This window comes from Nilaparvata lugens, unplaced genomic scaffold, assembly GCF_014356525.2.
Source record: "Nilaparvata lugens isolate BPH unplaced genomic scaffold, ASM1435652v1 scaffold512_1_2, whole genome shotgun sequence".
NCBI classification, from domain to species: domain Eukaryota; kingdom Metazoa; phylum Arthropoda; class Insecta; order Hemiptera; family Delphacidae; genus Nilaparvata; species Nilaparvata lugens.
Window position 1 is genome coordinate 1 of NW_024091035.1, and position 21,516 is coordinate 21,516.

The 21,516-nt window shown below is 31.5% G+C and overlaps 1 long non-coding RNA gene across 4 annotated transcripts in view; it reads left to right on the plus strand.

Annotated features, from left to right (window-relative positions):
* Positions 1–7,003: 7,003 nt before the first annotated feature.
* LOC120355884 overlaps positions 7,004–21,516 on the plus strand; it is a 28,971-nt gene continuing 14,458 nt past the window's right edge. For all 4 annotated transcript variants that reach the window (XR_005573856.1, XR_005573859.1, XR_005573858.1 and 1 more), the window contains exon 1: positions 7,004–7,855. This is a non-coding gene — a long non-coding RNA (uncharacterized LOC120355884). The remainder of the gene's footprint in view (positions 7,856–21,516) is intronic.

Consider the following 21,516-nt stretch of genomic DNA (forward strand, 5'->3'; position numbering starts at 1 on the left):
AACTCCACAGCTCTTTCAAGGATAGTTAGAGGATTAATATATCAAAAGTCCTCACCCCTACCACCTGTGCTTGAGGTGTGGGGGTGGTTAGAAAGTACCATTATTTCATTTTTTGCATATATCTCGGAATCGATGCATCTTATAAACATTTGTATTCTGTGCAAATTTGAAGCTTACAAAATTACCAAAACGTTTCGTCTTCTACATTTTTTCCATATATCTCATAGTTTCTGGGATATCTGCTCTAGAAGGTTAGAATTTTTTGCGTAAAATAGTGAAAAAATACATCAAATTTAAGATAAGTTGATGCTCTATCAGCTCATAATCAGCACAGATTTTTTTCATCAATCTTTCAAAAATTATAAGGCCGAAAAGATAAAAAAACTGGAGGAAGAAGTGTTTTTTCAAAAAATTATAACCTTCTAGAGCGGATATCTCAGAAACTATGAGAGATATGGGAAAAATGTGAAGGACAACACTTGTGTGTAATTTTGTAAGCTTCAATTTTGCTCAGAATACAAATGTTCATAAGATGCATCGTTTCCGACATATATGCAGACAATGAAATAATTGTACTTTCTAACCACCCCCACCCATGAAGCACAGGGGCTCTTGATACGTTAATCCTCTTACTATCCTTAAAAGAGCTGTGGAGTTGAAAATTGTGTTCCAAACTTTCTCCTCTATAATATTTCGTTGACTGGGCTAATAAATTAAGAATATACGTATATGCAAAATTTCAAGTAATTCAGTTGAGTAGTTCAGACGTGATGATGCGTCATTCGTGAATTTCCTATCCCGTACGTGTATTAGCCAGCTCTTTCCCTTATGATATTATAGATGATAAAATATATATCTACACAAAAATCTCTTCCAGTAGAGAAAAATGAAAGCTATAGAATTTTGAATTTTCAAACCTGTAAACCTTTTATTTGAACTGTTCTATCTTCTAACCTTTGATGTGAAGTGTAGAATATTTTTTGTAACCGTTGGCTAAAAACTGTCAAATGTTAATCCCTCTACAGCATTGTATTTGCCATAAAATTATGCTGAAACGAGCATAATACTCATGATGATATCAAAATGATATCAATGTTTGTGACAGATAACCAGAAATCATATATGCCAAAAATCTAAATGGTTCGCGGAAAATTGAACAGTTTAGAATGAAGGATGGCTTTGAATTTGATTTTGCATTATACTGGAACAAATAGAATTTTGAATTGAATCCTCGTTAAATAATTAATTAGAAAGATGTTTCCGAGCTCCAAATATTCAGAACTCATTGAGAGTGAGTCGTCTGCAAACAATAATATGATCGATAAATAATTATTTTCTGTTGTCAAGAGTTCTTGGTAATTATGTATTACACAATTCGCGGAAAGTTGCTTGTATAGTGAGGCCAACACTATAATGGCTGTATTCGATTAATATGGTTTTGCTATCCTTGTCTATCATTCAACAAAGCAGATAGCGCTATCCTTTCCTACCTCCACAATTAACGTTGCCAGATTGTTTTTTAACAATATTAATATAAGTATATAATTCAATTGACAAAATATTAATTTGATCTCAATGATGGGAACTCAATATCTATTCATTGAAAAATATATTTCCTTGACGGATGAAATATAATTGATTATTTTTAACAAGAATGCACAGTTTCTATCCTCCTTCTATCGAAGAATGATAATCACAATTATTACATTACGATCATGATAATTATAATCATCAGTGAAGAGAAGGAGGAGGAGGAGGAAGAAGAAAAAGAAGAAGAAGAAGAAGAAGAAGAAGAATACTGGAGGAGGAGGAGGAGAAGAAGGAGGAGGAGAAGCAAAAGAACATTAACATTGGTTTCACCAATTCTCACTGTTATAGTACCCTTGTGATAAGTAATAATGATTATTTTGTGATCAGTAGCGCCATCACAAAATCAATGCGTTTCTTTCTAAGTGCTCTAACTCCTCTCTAAATCATTGAAAATAACAATTTGAACTTGCCAGCTTCACGGTAGCCCGTGACCATCACCGATCTTGAAGATGGATGTGTCATTCGATAGAGCGAATTTTGGGCTATCATTCTATACCATTTTCAAATTTTGGGCTCAATAATTACACTGTGAAAAAACGTAATAGGCCGGGGGCGGGGGGAGGATTGTATTAAACCAGGTCCCTTGTCCCCCAGGGACGGAGTATTCCAGGAGAATGTGATGGAAATCGATTGAACAATTTTTCAGCTATCATGTGATACCACTTTCAAATTTTCGGCTCAACAATTACGCCTTCAGCGGGGGGAAGGGTTATGAGTAACCAGGTCCCTTGCCGTCCCCAGTGAGAGTGTATTTCAAAAAAATTTGATAGAATTCGATTGAAGAATTCTTCAGCTATCACTTAAAAATTTTGGGCTCAACAATTACGCCATCAGCAGGGTCAAACATTCAGCTCAAGTTTACTTGAAAAACATGAAAAAACATAGAAAAACATTGAAAACATAGAAAAGCATAGAAAAACATGGGAAAAACATAGGGAAACATGGAAAAACATAAAACAAAACATAGAAAAACAGAAAAAAAATTGTAAAACATAGAAAAATATTGAGAAAACATGAAAAAACATAGGAAAACATGAAGAAAAACATTGGAAAACATAGAAAAACATGGGAAAAACGAAGAAAATTATAGAAAACATAGAAAAACATGGAAAAACATGAAAAAACATAGGAAAACATGAAGAAAAACATTGGAAAACATAGAAAAACATGGAAAAACATGAAAACCATAGAAAAACATGGGAAAAACATAGGGAAGCATAGAAAAACATAGAAAGAACCTGAAAAAACATAGAAAAAAAAAAAAAAAAAAAAAAAAAAACATAGAAAAACATTGAAAAACATAGAAAAACATGGGAAAAACATAGGGAAACATAGAAAAACATAGAGAAATATAGGAACAACATAGGAAAACATAGAAAAACATGGAAGAACATAGAAAAACATGGAAAAACGAAGAAAATTATAGAAAACATAGAAAAAACATAGTAAAACATAGAAAAAACATGGAAAAACATGGAAAAACAAAGAGAAAACATAGAAAAACATAGAAAACATAGAGAAAACATGAGGAAACATAGAAAAACATGGAAAAACATGGAAAAACATGAAAACCATAGAAAAACATAGGAAAAAATAGAAAAACATGGGAAACATAGAATACAAGGAGAAACATAGGAAAAACATGGAAAAACATGAGAAGAACATAGAAAAACATGGGAAAAACGAAGGAAAACATGTAAAAAACATGGAAAAACATGAGGAAACATAGAAAAACATGGAAAAACATGGAAAAACATGAAAACCATAGAAAAACATGGGAAAAACATAGGGAAGCATAGAAAAACATAGAAAGAACCTGAAAAAACATAGAAAAACATAGGAAAACATAAAGAAAAACATTGGAAAACATAGAAAAATGTTTTTCAATGTTTTTCGATGTTTTTCATTGTTTTTCATTGATTTTCATTGTTTTTCAATGTTTTTCAATGTTTTTTTTTCATTGTTTTTCATGTTTTTCGATGTTTTTCATGTTTTTTTTTTTTTTCATTGTTTTTCATTGTTTTTCAATGTTTTTCGATGTTTTTCAATGTTTTTTCATTGTTTTTCAATGTTTTTTCATTGTTTTTCAATGTTTTTTCATTGTTTTTCAATGTTTTTCATGTTTTTCAATGTTTTCCAATGTTTTTCAATGTTTTTTTTCATTGTTTTTCAATGTTTTTCATGTTTTTCATTGTTTTTCAATGTTTTTCAATGTTTTTCAATGTTTTTTTTTTTTTTTTCATTGTTTTTCATTGTTTTTTCATTGTTTTTCATTGTTTTTCAATGTTTTTCGATGTTTTTCAATGTTTTTCAATGTTTTTCGATGTTTTTTCAGTGTTTTTCATTGTTTTTCATGTTTTTTCATTGTTTTTCATTGTTTTTCAATGTTTTTCATGTTTTTTTCATTGTTTTTCATGTTTTTCATTGTTTTTCAATGTTTTTCAATGTTTTTCGATGTTTTTTTCAGTGTTTTTCAATGTTTTTTTTTTTTTCATGTTTTTCAATGTTTTTTCATTGTTTTTCATTGTTTTTTTTTTTTTCATGTTTTTCAATGTTTTTCATTGTTTTTCATGTTTTTCATTGTTTTTCAATGTTTTTTTTTTTCATTGTTTTTCAATGTTTTTTCAGTGTTTTTCATTGTTTTTCATTGTTTTTCATGTTTTTCAATGTTTTTCGATGTTTTTCAATGTTTTTCAATGTTTTCCAATGTTTTTCAATGTTTTTCATGTTTTTTTCATGTTTTTTCAATGTTTTTCAATGTTTTTCGATGTTTTTTCAGTGTTTTTCATTGTTTTTCAATGTTTTTTTCATTGTTTTTCAATGTTTTTTCGATGTTTTTCATGTTTTTCAATGTTTTTTTTTTCAGTGTTTTTCATTGTTTTTCATTGTTTTTCATTGTTTTTCATTGTTTTTCATGTTTTTCAATGTTTTTCGATGTTTTTTCAGTGTTTTTCATTGTTTTTCAATGTTTTTTTCATTGTTTTTTCAATTGTTTTTCATTGTTTTTCAATGTTTTTTTCATTGTTTTTCATTGTTTTTTCATTTTTTTCATTGTTTTTCATTGTTTTTCAATGTTTTTCAATGTTTTTCGATGTTTTTTCAGTGTTTTTCATTGTTTTTTCATTTTTTTCAATGTTTTTTTCAATGTTTTTTTTTTCATTGTTTTTCAATGTTTTTTTCAATGTTTTTCAATGTTTTCCAATGTTTTTCAATGTTTTTCATTGTTTTTCATTGTTTTTCAATGTTTTTTTTTCATTGTTTTTCAATGTTTTTTCGATGTTTTTTCAGTGTTTTTCATTGTTTTTCATTGTTTTTCATTGATTTTCAATGTTTTTCAATGTTTTTCATTGTTTTTCAATGTTTTTCGATGTTTTTCAATGTTTTTCAATGTTTTTCGATGTTTTTTCAGTGTTTTTCATTGATTTTCATTGTTTTTCATTGATTTTCATTGTTTTTCAATGTTTTTCGATGTTTTTCATTGTTTTTTTTTTTTTTCAATGTTTTTCATGTTTTTCAATGTTTTTCGATGTTTTTCATTGTTTTTCATGTTTTTTCATGTTTTTCAATGTTTTTCAATGTTTTTTTTTTCATTGTTTTTCAATGTTTTTCCATTGTTTTTCATTGTTTTTCAATGTTTTTCAATGTTTTTCAATGTTTTTTCGATGTTTTTCGATGTTTTTTCAGTGTTTTTCATTGTTTTTCCATTGTTTTTACATTGAAAAACATTGAAAAACATCGAAAATCAATTTTTCCGCGATGAATGCATTTAAATCTTCAACTTGGTGCCAACCTAACAAAGTCAACTCAACTTAGTGCCAACCTGACGAAATTACTAATTTAGTTGCCAGTTAACAACTGTTTCGAAGAGCTACTCTATCTTGATTATAGTTCTATAGTAACATATGATATGGAAATTTCAATTATAATTAAGAGATTGGGAGAAGAAGAATATACATGCTAAAAGACGAACTTTAAACCCTTAAAAACAACCCTTAGAGTTAAAATATTGCCAAAAGATTTCTTAGTGCGCCTCTAAAGGGCCAACTGAACATACCTACCAAATTTGAACGTTTTTGGTCCGGTAGATTTTTAGTTATGCGAGTGAGTGAGTGAGTGAGTGAGTGAGTGACAGTCAGTCAGTCAGTCAGTGAGTGAATGCTATATATATAAAAGCGAAATGGCACTCACTCACTGACTGACTGACTGACTCACTCAGTCAGTGAGTGAGTGCCATTTCGCTTTTATATATATAGATATATATATATATATATATATATATATATAGCATTCACTCACTGACTGACTGACTCACTAACTCACTCACTCTCAGAACTAAAAATCTACCGGACCAAAAAAGTTCAAATTTGGTAGGTATGTTCAGTTGGCCCTTTAGAGGCGCACTAAGAACGGATTTGGAAATATGTCTAAAGATACGCCCAAAATCTGCGTTTTTTCAGCGTTTTTTAGCGTTTTCTCAGCTTTATCGATAACAAATGAGCAGAAATTTCTCAAATTCAGTACAGAAGCTCAGCTAGGGTGTAATAATGTTGTGTTAGAAGGAATTTGCAATATCGTCAAAGATACGCTCACAATTAGCGTTTTTCCAGGGTTTTTTTTTTGCTTCTACTCAGATTTATCGAGAACAAATGAACAGAAATTGTTCGAATTTAGTACAGAAGCTCAGCTAGGGTGTAATAATATTGTGTTAGAAGGAATTTGAAATAACGCCAAAGATACGCCCAAAATCTGCGTTTTCCAGCGTTTTGTTGGGCTTTCTCAGCTTTATCGAGAACAAATGAACAGAAAATGTTCAAATTTACTACAAAAGCTCAGCTGGGGTGTAATAATGTTGTGTTCGAAGGAATTTGAAATAACGCCAAAGATACGCCCAAAATTAGCGGCTTTTTGCGTTTTCTCAGTTCTTTCATCAAGTAATAGACAGAAAATTTGCAAATTTGGTACAGAAGTTTAGCTAGGCTCTAAAAATTTTATGATGAAGTGACTTTAATATTTCATCAAAGATACGCCCAAAATCAGTGGTTTTCTCAGTTTTTCTGCGTTTTCTCAGTACTTTGACTTTCTGATGGAATCAAGCATGCTCGAATGATAAAAGAAGGCAAGCGAAGCGAGCCCGATGATTCCATTTTTGGACTATCCAGTGGGGGGTCCAGGGGGTGGAGCCCCCTGGCTAGACGGACATGGCGAGCGAAGCGAGCCTGACGGCTAGTATCGAATAAATAAGAAAAATTGTATTGCCTTTGAATTAAATGAACATGGACAACGTTATTATTATCATTAATGTCCTCATCCATAGTATATTCTTCTATTTGTTCACGCTTTTAGTATTCTGTTTTCAAAGGTGAACTGTTATTTTCAGATTTTTAAGTTACAGATCTCTTTTCACAGAGGAGGTTTCAAAAGTATCAATCAATCATATTTTTGAGGTAGCAATTCCAGCTCATATGACTGCTTCAGAGCTCACTACCTTGAACGGCATATTCTGTTACAAGGTGTTATCCCAAATATGCATTCATCTTATGGTCGCTGTAGTAGGATTGGTTCTACCAACTGCTTTCGTTTCCTAATTTGTCAATATTTTTCACTGGCGGAAGTTCTGATCAAATCTTCTGTCAACGATGTTCATCTTTCCTCGTCTTTATTACTATTTTCTCACTCTTGATATTTTCTTTTGGTTGTTGCAGTTGATAGAGTTACTCACTGTTGTTGATTTTTTCGTCGTTGTCGTGAAGATGGCGTTATTGTGTCAATAGTGGTTTCCAGTCTCAGGCCTGGTTGCACAAATTCTTGTTAAATTTAAATCATGATTGAATTCCACGAAAACCAATCAGAGAACACCCAGAGAAGGCTCCTCTGATTGGTTCTCTGGGTATTTAATAACGGTTTAAATTTAACAGGCTTTTCTGCAACAGAGACTTAATCTCAGTTTTGGTTGGAGGGTGTTTTTTGACTGAGGATATTTGTTTTCTGTTATCTTTTCCAGAAATGTCAAATTGAAAGTGAGGTGATTGAGGTGGCTGAGACTCGTTGAGAGGATGAGTGTCTCAAGATTGTAAAACAGGTCCTCAGAAACAACCCAGGAGGAAGAAGGCTGAGAAGACGTCCGCGAAAGCGTTGGCTGGAGGATTTGGAGGACGATATTAGGAAGCTGGGTGACAGGGGATGGAGACGTAAGGCTGCTGATAGAGACGAATGGAGAGGCTTTCTGAAGGAGGTCAAGGCTCTGAATTAGCTGTAGTGCCAAGGAGTAAGTAAGTATATTTGTTTTCACTTTTTGTGTAGTTGAGAAGTTGATATTTATTTATTCATTAGAACAGTCACAAACACGATATTTGGAAAGAGAAACAGGCAATTGCCCAAAATTTCTTCAATTCCTTGATTTTGGCACATAAATAGTCCAAAGTGAGGTTAAGTTTAAAATTTCTGTTTTCACCAAAGATTAACACTCAGAGAATACGTATTCGAGATATGACTGATGAATTTTGAATTTCGAAGGGTTGATAAGAGCCGGAAATAACACTAAATATATTATGTTAATTATTCATATTAAATAAGAAGACTAACAAATTGTCAAAAATTAACACAGATTTATTGATACTTAGAAAGACCGGTATCGGTTGTTACACCATTGTCAATCTCTGATAAACTGAAACTAAATACAAGAGCAGCAGAATTTATACTAGTAGGCGAGTACTGCTATTGGTCAAGGGCATGAACGCCTGCCATTGGCCCAGCTAGACAGTCTCCTCCCACTTGATGGTGTCACAAAATGGCGTCTTAAGCAATAGACTTGCCATGACAATTCCCAATATAGTTTAAATGACCAGATTCATTTCAACCAATACAACACTACAAATTTAGTTTTATCATAACCCTCAAAGCATACATTAGTCAATAGTTTTTCTATTTACATATTTGTTTTATTATCTTTCACTTGTTTTCTTGATTCTTATCCTGTACTGAAAGTAAATTTTGTTATCATGGCGAGTCTGTTGCTTAAGCCACTCAGTTTCAGTTTTTTAGAGATTGACAATGGTGTAACAACCGAAACCGGTCTTTCTGAAAGTATCAATAAATCTGTGGTTTTTTGACAATTTCTTAGTCTTCTTATTTAATATTGATAATTATCACAATATCAACTTCTCAACTACACAAAAAGTCAAAACAAATATACTTACTTACTCCTTGGCACTACAGCTCATTCAGAGCCTTGACCTCCTTCAGAAAGCCTCTCCATTCGTCTCTATCACCAGCGTAACAACCGAAACCGGGTTTTCTGAAAGTATCAATAAATCTGTGGTTTTTGTCAATTTCTTAGTATTCTGATTTAATATTGGTTTTTGTAATAGTTCGATATTTCCAGTCTTGAACACAGAAGTTTTGGTTGGAGGGAGTTTTTTTTCATAGGTCTCGTTGTTCCACAAAATATAATATTGCGGTTGATGCCCACATGATCGTTTTGCTTGTGCATGGCTGATTTATGAGATGATCAAACGTCCATGCCCACCGGTGGGATCCGAACCACGACCAAACAGCGCTAGCAGACTGAAGGTTATAACGTCCCATACCACTAGACCAACTAGATCAGTGATATCGTCATCGGAATGAATCGAGTCTCAACTGTAAATGCAGTTACGTTGACAAACCCCATCTGTACATCTTCAAATATCTATTGTTCCTCAATGATGATGGAAATTTGTATCTGTGATTGTATATCAGACATTAGACCAACATAATTACTTTGAAGTTTGAGGTTTTTGTCAGTGGACCAGCCTACCAAAACCCCACTCCATGAAAAGCTGCCGCCAAATGAGTTAAAGTGTGCTATATTGTTGTTTTGAACAGTTTATTAAACAACTTAGGTGACAATATTCTAAGAATGACAGTACATATTTTCAGTGTTATTAGTGTTTAAATGAACTGGGTTATTCAGTGTTTTTGGGTTGACATATTGACGGTTTCAACGTGTTAGAGGATGTGCACGCGCGACCGTCGGTCCCGGCTGAAGTAAAACAGCTCTATCAAACAACTTAGGTGACAGTATTCTAAGAATGACAGTACATATTTTTAGTGTTATTAGTGTTTAAATGAACTGGGTTATTCAGTGTTTTTGGGTTGACATATTGACGGTTTCAACTGAATAGACGTGTTAGAGGATGTGCACGCGGGACCGTCGGTCCCGGCTGAAGTAAAACAGCTCTATCGTCCATCGTCTGCTCAAATATCACTGCATATATTCAGGCTAAGTGGGACCTTCCTGTAAAAAGCTCCCCAGCACCCAAATCCATTCAAATTTGATTTTCAAGTAGTGACATATTAGTGAAGTGTGCGCTTTCAATCTGTCCTGTACTATAATTGATTAGTCTTCATCCTCAAATTGAGTGCTTAAGCTTCGTTTACACCGGAGTTAATAACACGAGTTATTAACAAAAAGTTATTAACTTGACTGAATCGTCAAAAATTTCTCTTGACAAAAGTTGATAACTTATGTTTCTAACAGAAAATTCCTTGTTATTAACAAGATCTTGTTATCAATATAATTGACTTCCATATGATTTCATTTAACGAGACTATTTATATGATATAACAGCCAGAATAAAAAGCAAAAAATTGTCTTCAAATTTTAATTGAAACATCTGTGTGATCATTAAAATAATAATCTTCATCTGATCTAATGTAAATAAATTATAATGCATTTACACCAGAGTTCAAAACAAAAGTTTTCAACATAAGTTAATAACATTTTCTTTTGGCTGCTAGTTTTATCAACAAAAGTTAATAACTTTGTCACGTGTTTTGTCTGCAGCTGTAGTTATTAGGGAACAGCTGTAGTTGTAGGGTAGGGATGCTGGGCGAGGGGGTTGCGGGGGAAGATAGTAACCTGTTATTAACAAAAGTTACCGACTCTCGATGGATAACATAAATTTTGTTAATAACAAGGAATTTTCTGTTGAAAACACGAGTTATCAACTTTTTTCAAGAGAATTTTTTGTCGATTCAGTCAAGTTGACAACTTTTTATCAATAATTCATGTTATCAACTCCGGTGTGAACGCAATTCAACATGATGTTATAAACTTTTGTAATTAACATCAGTTGATAACAAACATGTTAAAAACTTGTGTTATTAACTCCGGTGTAAACGCAGCTTTAAAGTGTTTCCTCTCAGATTCGTGAGTGAATCTTGTAGCTTATAGAGTGAAGTTATAGCTTCCAATTATTCAAGTGTTGCCAGACTTATTTTGGATTCAAAAGCGTGGAACAATAGAATTTTTTGAATTAGAATCCCAGTTTGTGAATAGTGATTTAATGTTAGTGGCGGGGATTGGGGAGATGTCACAATAATAATGATAATAATAATAATAATAATTGACCGAGCGAAGTGAGGTCTAAGATTCAAGTCGACGGTTTGGCATTTCTCTTAATGTTTATATGTTGCGCATTTACGGCGAAACGCGGTAATAGATTTTCATGAAATTTGACAGGTATGTTCCTTTTTTAATTGCCCGTCGACGTATAATATACGTATATTATACAAGGTTTTTGGAAATTTTGCACTTAAAGGATGATTTAAAAGGAAAAAGGAGCAGCCTTCATACGCCAATATTAGAGTAAAAATCAGACTATAGAATTATTCATCATAAATCAGCTGACAAGTGATTACACAGATGTGTGGAGAAGCTAGTCTATTGCTGTATTCCCATAAGGTCTACAGTTTCAATCAGGTACTTGTGGATAAGAATAGGGCGTGAGGTCTTGTGTTCACAGAACTACTAGTAATAATAATAATAAGTGGGATAGTGAGGGTTTATAATACAATTTAACATACATCAACTATAGATATTAACTGTGTGCTCACAAGATAATGAAGAGAAAAATGATGCTAACTTAGGAAGATGTAGATGTTCACATTTACCCACTACATTTGTTAGTAGACCTAAAACTACTAATTTTGAGTATGTTCTAATTTTCATAGGAGGGTCTATCATACAATTTAACCTCCCGTAGTCGCGCCCTACTCAATCACACGAGCAGTCGCGTGTTGTATTTTGTACAACATCCAATTTTCCAAGTGTTATGCACTCTGTTTACTGTCAAAACATATTAATTGTATAATTACTTATTCCATCTTCTTGGATTATTTTACGCCTATAACATTTGGATGACTACCATTTCATTGCTTGAATAGTTCCAAATTTTCTTAATAACTCAATATTATTCGTTACAAGTGGTAATTGAGTGTAATATTTCTAATTAATTTAATAATTCAAGCCATCTAAATTCAAAAAATATAGGTTTTGTTTTGGACTGAAATTTTATCGAAATTGTACACGTGAAATTCTAACCTTATTTCGGACTTTGTCACAAATAAATTTGGAAGAAAAATAGCACAAGGACTACCTTATTATTTTATCTGCCAATGTTATTACATTAGTGTCATTTGCATTGTAAATAACATCAGTTGATAACAAACATGTTAAAAACTTGTGTTATTAACTCCGGTGTAAACGCAGCTTTAAAGTGTTTCCTCTCAGATTCGTGAGTGAATCTTGTAGCTTATAGAGTGAAGTTATAGCTTCCAATTATTCAAGTGTTGCCAGACTTATTTTGGATTCAAAAGCGTGGAACAATAGAATTTTTTGAATTAGAATCCCAGTTTGTGAATAGTGATTTAATGTTAGTGGCGGGGATTGGGGAGATGTCACAATAATAATGATAATAATAATAATAATAATTGACCGAGCGAAGTGAGGTCTAAGATTCAAGTCGACGGTTTGGCATTTCTCTTAATGTTTATATGTTGCGCATTTACGGCGAAACGCGGTAATAGATTTTCATGAAATTTGACAGGTATGTTCCTTTTTTAATTGCCCGTCGACGTATAATATACGTATATTATACAAGGTTTTTGGAAATTTTGCACTTAAAGGATGATTTAAAAGGAAAAAGGAGCAGCCTTCATACGCCAATATTAGAGTAAAAATCAGACTATAGAATTATTCATCATAAATCAGCTGACAAGTGATTACACAGATGTGTGGAGAAGCTAGTCTATTGCTATATTTATTTATTTATTTCATTAAAATAATACATTGGAAAGGAGAGAAAAAACAGACGTTGGTCCAAAACTTCTTCTACTCCAATTTTGATTAAAATGTCCAAATTCAGGTTAGGTTTCTTTTCACGCACTTTTCACTTAATACGATTTTCACTCAGAAACAGCATAATAGAGAATTTTGAATTTAGAAGTTTTACAGAAGAAATAAATACAGAAAATCCATTAAAATAATCATTCTAAAACTTGAAAAATGAATAAACATGAATAATTTGGATCCACAATAAAATCACATTAAATTGAAGAGCACCTGGAACATTGCCATATTCCCATAAGGTCTACAGTTTCAATCAGGTACTTGTGGATAAGAATAGTGCGTGAGGTCTAGTGTTCACAGAACTACTAGTAATAATAATAATAATAATAATAAGTGGGATAGTGAGGGTTTATAATACAATTTAACATACATAAACTATAGATATTAACTGTGTGCTCACAAGATAATGAAGAGAAAAATGATGCTAACTTAGGAAGATGTAGATGTTCACATTAACCCACTACATTTGTTAGTAGACCTAATAAACTACTAATTTTGAGTATGTTCTAATTTTCATAGGAGGGTCTATCTTACAATTTAACCTCCCGGTAGTCGCGCCCTACTCAATCACACGAGCAGTCGAGTGTTGTATTTTGTACAACATCCAATTTTCCAAGTGTTTTGTACTCTGTTTACTGTCAAAACATATTAATTGTATAATTACTTATTCCATCTTCTTGGATTATTTTACGCCTATAAAAATTTGGATGATTAGCCTACCATTTCATAGGTACATCAAGCAAACTCATCAATTCTGTGTTATTATCACTTTTTGTGTAGTTGAGAAGTTGATATTGTGGTTATTATTCATATTGAATGAAAAAGACTAAGAAATTGTCAAAAACCACAGATTTATTGATACTTAGAAAGACCGGTTTCGGTTATTACACCATTGTCAATCTCTGATAAACTCAGATAAACACGGTTTATCAGAGATTGACAATGGTTTAATAACCGGAACCGGTCTTTCTAAGTATCAATAAATCTGCGGTTTTTGACAATTTCTTATTCTTTTTCATTCAATCTGTGTTATTGGTTTGTTTACAGTCCCCGTACACAGTCTTTCCCTATCTTATGCACTGTCGCGACTAAATGGCACCTAAAGACTGAACCATTGCTTGGTTGATACTGCAACTCAGTGGAGTGATGGGGAGACAGATTTGGAATGCATAGGTGACTCATTCACTGACACCACCCTATCCAATAGTTTTGTGCGGTAAAAAAACTGACACTGTTGTACTTTTGACAACAGCGCGACTGCCGGAAGGGTGACATACATTAACTATTGATATTAACAAGGTAATGGAGGAAAAGTGTGTCAACTTAGGAAGATTTAGAACCCACTACAGCTGTTAATACTAAACCATTCATTTTGAGTCTCTTTTAATTTTCATAGAAGATGGTTTGTCATGCAATTTAACATACATCAAATATTAACTATTGATATTAACTGTGGCAAACAAGGTAATGAAGGAAAAGTGTGTCAACTTAGGAAGATTTAGAACTTCACTACAGCTGTTAATACTAAACCATTCATTTTGAGTCTCTTTAGAAGATGGTTTGTCATGCAATTTAACATACATCAAATATTTATGTTAACTGTGGCTAACAAGGTAATAGAGAAAAAGGTGCTAACTTAGGAAGATGTAGATGTGCACATTAACCTACTACAAGTGTTAGTACTGCGCTACTAATTTCGGGTCTCTTTCAATTCTCATTGAACAAGAATTTTAAAGTATCATCTATTTTCCCACTTCAATTAATCCATTTCTTTGATAAGTCATGATTAGAAAAAGCATGAATACTTCATAACAAAATTATAAGAATCAAAATACAATTTTAATTATTAATTTGTTAATTATTTGAAATATTATCACATTTCTCTAGACAACAGCATGTTCTATCTCTCTCATAAAATTTGTTTGAAGTTACATCATTCAAAGATTTGCACCATTCCCCTAATGACATTTTTCCAATTTACAGCATGCAATTATTGCATTAAACTCTTTCCTCTTAGTTCTGACAGATAACTTTCTTCAAGTAGAACTATAGGTTTATTTCCAGTAAAAAGGGTTGACAACACAATTCTATAGACCTCCAGCCAACTTGTAATTAATAGCTGGATAAAGGTTGTAATAAGCCTTTGAATGTTCTTTATAAAACAGCTATTTTAGTTTTTTACCTTCAGTAATTTTTCATATATATTAAAATTCATCATATTTATCAACATTTGTATAAAAATATTAAGAACGACAATTTTTATTGTTCCATTCAATTATTATTCAAGTTTTATTGTTCCATTCAATTCTCATTTAAATTATTATTCAAGTTTTATTGTTCCATTCAATTCTCATTAAAGTTATTATTCAAGTTTTATTGTTCCATTCAATTCTCATTTAAATTATTATTCAAGTTTTATTGTTCCATTCAATTCTCATTTAAGTTATTATTCAAGTTTTATTGTTCCATTTAATTCTCATTTAAATTATTATTCAAGTTTTATTGTTCCATTCAATTCTCATTTAAATTATTATTCAAGTTTTATTGTTCCATTCAATTCTCATTTAAATTATTATTCAAGTTTTATTGTTCCATTCAATTCTCATTTAAGTTATTATTCAAGTTTTATTGTTCCATTCAATTCTCATTTAAATTATTATTCAAGTTTTATTGTTCCATTCAATTCTCATTTAAGTTATTATTCAAGTTTTATCTCTTCCATTTATATTTAAATGTCCCTACATTTGTGAAGGCTTGGAACCCCAAGGCTAGTTGATACACTTTAACTTCCATATATCATCATATTTCTCTTTTCAAAATAATTATTATTTGTTTCAAGTACCACATATAATGCTATTTGTAATTGAGTTCACAAAACTCAAAACACAAATTTAATATCTATTATTGTAATTCCAAATTCCATGTTTTCAACTTTTTCAACATATTAATGAAAAGGTCCAGGACTGTCAAGTCTAGTAAACTTATCTTTTTGTTCGATTTATGTTTCAAATAATTTTACAAATTTTACAAATTTTCCATAGGCTCAACTCCCAAGTCCAGTAACTTTCACCAAAAAAAAATATTTTCACAGAAACCTCAGTTGAAAATTTATCTGAATTGTTGCCTGTTGTCAATTTTCTTCTAATCCAACTATTTTAAACTTTCTTTTTTTTAGTTTGGAAGTAATTTTTTTTTTAAATAAGACTTTTACCTATTGTAAGTGATTTTATGTAGTTAGGGTTGCCTATAATGGGAGTTGAAGATGCCAACTATTGTAAGCTTAGTTTAGGTTTTAGTTTGTAAGATAATTTACTGTAATTTTTCATCAGCTACAAGCTGAGCTCTGGCTGTCTTATTGAGAATACTCAATAGAGCAGTATCTATATCAATTATATTTTCTTGCCAACCTCAATAATCCCTCTGATTTTGATTATTTTATAATTCATTTTAAAAATATGGATACAAATTTTGTTTTAAATCGACAATCCAAAGCTTTACTATTTCTATAATAATACTTATATATAATTAGTTGATAGTTCAATGAAAAGAGTATTAATTCCAAATTCTTAATATTTTTCTTTCCCAGCTATGTTATCAAAATTATAAACCATCATATTTATTTTAATTGTCAAGCCAAAAACCTTAAGCCCCGCAGACACACATCATTTTTTGCTCGTACAGTATTTTTCCGTCCTTATAAATTCTATTAGATTAAACAGATGATTTCAAACAGATGATGTCTGTCAAGCTCCGTTTAATCTGATAGAATTCATAAGGATGGCAAAATATCGTACAACCAAAAATCAATGTGTGTGTGCTGGGCTTTACTTATTACATCAATCCTTTTTATATTAATCACTCCCTTATGGATTGAAAAACATTATTACTTATTCCATACATTAGTCTAGCCATAGCTCAGCTTATGCTGGGTGAACTTTACCTCAATGTTATTGTTTCATTCTCATTTGTCTACTGTTGAATAATAATTTCAAGAATGAAATTGATCGGCTGTTATGATTATCATATTCAATCCAAATAAATATATTTCAAAAATTGTATTTAAATATATTTTTCAGTAGAAGTCACAGTTGAAAATTCATATAAACTCTTGTCTGTTATTAAATTCATCCAATCCAACTATTGTGAATTTAGCTCTAGTTAGTTTGTAAGTGAATAAATTTAAAAAATACATTGTCTATTGTAAGTAGTCTACTGTATTTGCTCGCGTACGATGCGCACCCCCAAAAACTAGAGTACATTTTTATGAAAAAATAGACTAAAAATATTATCAAAGTTTTTATTTGAAACAACGTATATAATGATTATTGATCTACAAAATATTCATTTAATTAAGTTGAAATATAATAGATACTGTCAGTTGCACATAATTTATTCGAGCCAAACTTAAGTTTCAATACACTAAGGCATCATCTTTAGTGGTCTTTTTTCATCTTAAGGTGATACCTCCTTAGTGCATTGAAACTTAAGTTTGGCTCAAATAAATTATGTGCAACTGGCAATATCGTTTTTATTCCACTTTAATATGGAGAAATGTCACAATATCTCTGTTCATAGTGTGAATTTTTTTCAATTAATGTTTGAAAAACGTAAAATACTGTATTTTGAACTTGGTATACATTTAACAAACACATTAGGAAAAGCTGACTTCTTGATTATCGTTGATTGATCATCGTGAACATTTTTGTCAAACTTTAAATACCGGCATTCTGTCTTATTTTGGAAAATTACGCGTATGACGCGAACCAACGAATTTCGCTTTATAATTTTTAAAAAGTAAAAAGTTTTTTTTTAAATAGGTGCGTGTCATACACTAGCAAATATGGTAATTTGAGGTGGTAAGGGTTGGCTATAGGGGTGTTGGGAGGCCAATTGTTGTAAACTATAGTTTAGTTTCTAGTTTGTAAGTTTGGGAATTTATTGTAAATTCATCACCCACTAAAAGCTGAGCCCTGGCTGGTCTATTGAGCATAAATTAATGAGTATCCATGATTAAATGTCTATTATGATTATCATATTCAATTGAAATAAACTATAGGCCTACCTGAATTTTAAAAATTATATTGATAATATATTTTTGCAGAAGTCACAGTTAAAAAGTTATATAAATTCTTGTCTGTTATTAAATTTCTTATTCCATACATTAGTCTAGCCATAGCTCAGCTTATGCTGGGTGAACATTACCTCAATGTTATTGTTTCATTATCATTTGTCTACTGTTGAATAATAATTTCAAGAATGAAATTGATCGGCTGTTATGATTATCATATTCAATCCAAATAAATATATTTCAAAAATTGTATTTAAATACATACCTATTCTAGCAGAAGTCACAGTTGAAAATTCATATAAATTCTTGTCTGTTATAAAACTTCTCCCATCCAAATATTGTGAATTTAGCTCTAGTTAGTTTGTAAGTGAATAAATTTAAAAAATACATTGTCTATTGTAAGTAGTCTACTGTATTTGCTCGCGTACGATGCGCACCCCAAAAACTAGAGTACATTTTTATGAAAAAATACACTAAAGATATTATCAAAGCTTTTATTTGAAACAACGTATATAATGATTATTGATCTACAAAATTTTCATTTAATTAAGTTGAAATATAAAAGATACTGTCAGTTCCACATAATTTATTTGAGCCAAACTTAAGTTTCAATACACTAAGGCATCATCTTTAGTTGTCTTTTTTCATCTTAAGATGATGCCTCCTTAGTGCATTGAAACTTAAGTTTGGCTCAAATAAATTATGTACAACTGACAATAACGTTTTTATTCCACTTTAATATGGAGAAATGTCACAATATCTCTGTTCATAGTGTGAATTTTATTCAATTGATGTTTGAAAAACGTAAAATACTGTATTTTGAACTTGGTATACATTTAACAAACACATTAGGAAAAGCTGACTTGTTGATTATCGTTGACTGATCATCGTGAACATTTTTGTCAAACTTTAAATACCGGCATTCTGTCTTATTTTGGAAAATTACGCGTATGACGCGAACCAACGAATTTAGCTTTGTATTTTTTTTAAAAGTAAAAAGTATTTTTTTTAAATAGGTGCGTCATACACTAGCAAATATGGTAATTTGAGGTGGTAAGGGTTGGCTATAGGGGTGTTGGGAGGCCAATTGTTGTAAACTTATAGTTTAGTTTTTAGTTTATAAGTTTGGGAATTTATTGTAAACTCATTACCCACTAAAAGCTGAGCCCTGGCTGGTCTATTGAGCATAAATAAATGAGTATCCATGATTAAATGACTATTATGATTTTCATATTAAATTGAAATAATTATACCTAAATTTTAAAAATTATATTGATATTATATTTTTGCAGAAGTCACAGTTAAAAAATTATACAAATTCTTGTCTGTTATTAAATCTCTTATTCCATACATTAGTCTAGCCATAGCTCAGCTTATGCTGGGTGAACATTACCTCAATTCCATTGTTTCATTATCATTTGTCTACAGTTGAATAATAATTTCAAGAAAAGGTATAATATTATACTATATTATTATTATGAATAAAACAGTGGTTTTTGATACATATTATATTCAAAATGGTTGTTGATGGAGATCCGTTGTGTATTCAATGTAGACAAAAATATAGAAGATTTAGTCGAACGTTGTGTTGAAAAAAATGGATAAATAAATAAATTATGTGCACAAAAACTGTTTTTCATTTCTTACTATCAGGTAACCCGTGCTCCGCAAGGGTCTATTTCACAGCTTGACAAACTGAGAACTTGACCTCGTAGAATCTTGAATAGTTTGAAATAGGCCTAGAACCATCCTCGGCTGATTAAGAATCTATAATATGCAAAATTTCAAATTAATCAGTCCAAAAGTTTAGACGTGATAGTTTCTCACATCAAGAACTGAGAGTCTGCGCGATTTTGAACTTTGACCATTTTTGCAAAACTTCATGATGCAGCTTCAAACATAAAATTTGCAAATTTTCAAACGGCCATATTCAATGAACGGTAAGGAATTTTGCATATCGGATTCTGTTCATTAAATATGGCCATTTAAAAATTTGCAAATTTTATGTTTGAAGCTGCATAACTGACCCTGTATAGTATTTGGGGGTGACAAATATGGCTGCGACATTTCTCAGAGCTCCAATGGTGCATGGTGCAAATTTCAGCCAAATCTGAGATACTTTTTTTCTGTTTCAAAACGCACGATTGGAGTTTCTAATTTTTTTTGTGAAAAATAAATCTGGAATCTGATTTACAAAATTTCTTAGCGTTCATTGAATATGGCAGTATGAAAATTTGCAAATTCTATGTTTAAAGCTGCTTAACTCACTTTGTATAGTAGGTGGGTGTGCCACAGAGAAGAGATTGTAATCCTCTTCTCTGTGGGTGTGCCAAATTTGGGTCCGATATTTCTCAGGTCAAGCTTCATCTTTGGTGCAAATTTAGCCGAATCTGAGATACTATTTGTTTCAGTGTGTTTCATGATGGTTAGTCCATTGGTTTTTCTCAATTTTCTGTGAAAAAAAATAGCTCAAACTTCGTGATCTCATGGTCTTTGATGCGAGAAACACGAATCTGGAATCATTTTTGCAAAATTCTTCACCGTTGAGAAGATATGACCATTTGAAAATTTTCATGTTTGCAGCTTTATAACTCAACCTGTACCGGTATAGTAGCTGGAGGTGTTAAATTCTGCATCGACTTTTCACTGGTCAAGATTGATCAATAGTACAAATTTCAGCCAAATGTGATATACTTTTGGTTCCAGTGTGTTTCACGATGGTAAGTCCAAGATTTTTTCTCAATTTTTTGTGAAAAATAAAAATCGCTCAAAATTCGTGATCTTATGCTCTTTGATGCGAGAAACACGAATCTGGAATCATTTTTGCAAAATTCTTCACCGTTCAGGAGTTCTGACCATTTGAAAATTCATGTTTGCAACTTCATTACTCACTGTGTATAGTTGCTGGGGGTAGTTATTATGCTGCATCTACTTATTGGCCCAACGGAGGCCAATATGTTGATGGGAGGTTTGCAATGCTGGCCAAATTTCAAGCTGGACCAGCTTACTAGGCCAGCGACTGGGTGATGTACCGACTATAGTGAGGTCCACGTTATAATGACAGTATTTGATCAACTTTGGTTTTGCTATCCTTGTCTATCACTCGACAAAGCCGGTGGTACTATCTTTTTCTAGGTCCACAACCATGCCAATTATGTTTTTGACAGTGTAGAAATAAAATTAATTAATGCAGAGAATCGGCATCTTTATTCTTCCATCTTTGTACACTGCCATTATAACGTGGACCTCACTATACATGATGAAATGAAGAGAATTTGAATTTTAGATGAAGTAAAGAGCAATGAATCTGAAGATTAAAGCCATATAGGCACAAGTTTTGGAGTGAATTTGACCTTATTTAGCTGGCAATACACTAAAATATTGATAGTTCAAATTCAGATTTCACTTTTCAAATAACTGTATAACGTTCTCTATCTGTACAAGCAATTTCGACTTTCTGAAAATCTATTTTTCAGATAGGGTGCTTTAAGAAATGTTTTTCTTTTTTAATTCGAATTGGGAAGGAAGAAAATTATTTTGTGTTCCATGAATAATTTTTCAATTCATAAAGAGTATTTTTTCAACAAGTAACATTGTTAATCGTGTGACTTTTTCGATGATAACAATATTCTACATCACTGATTAAACAGCTGAGTAGGTACCATGCTGTGAAAGTCACGATCAGCTG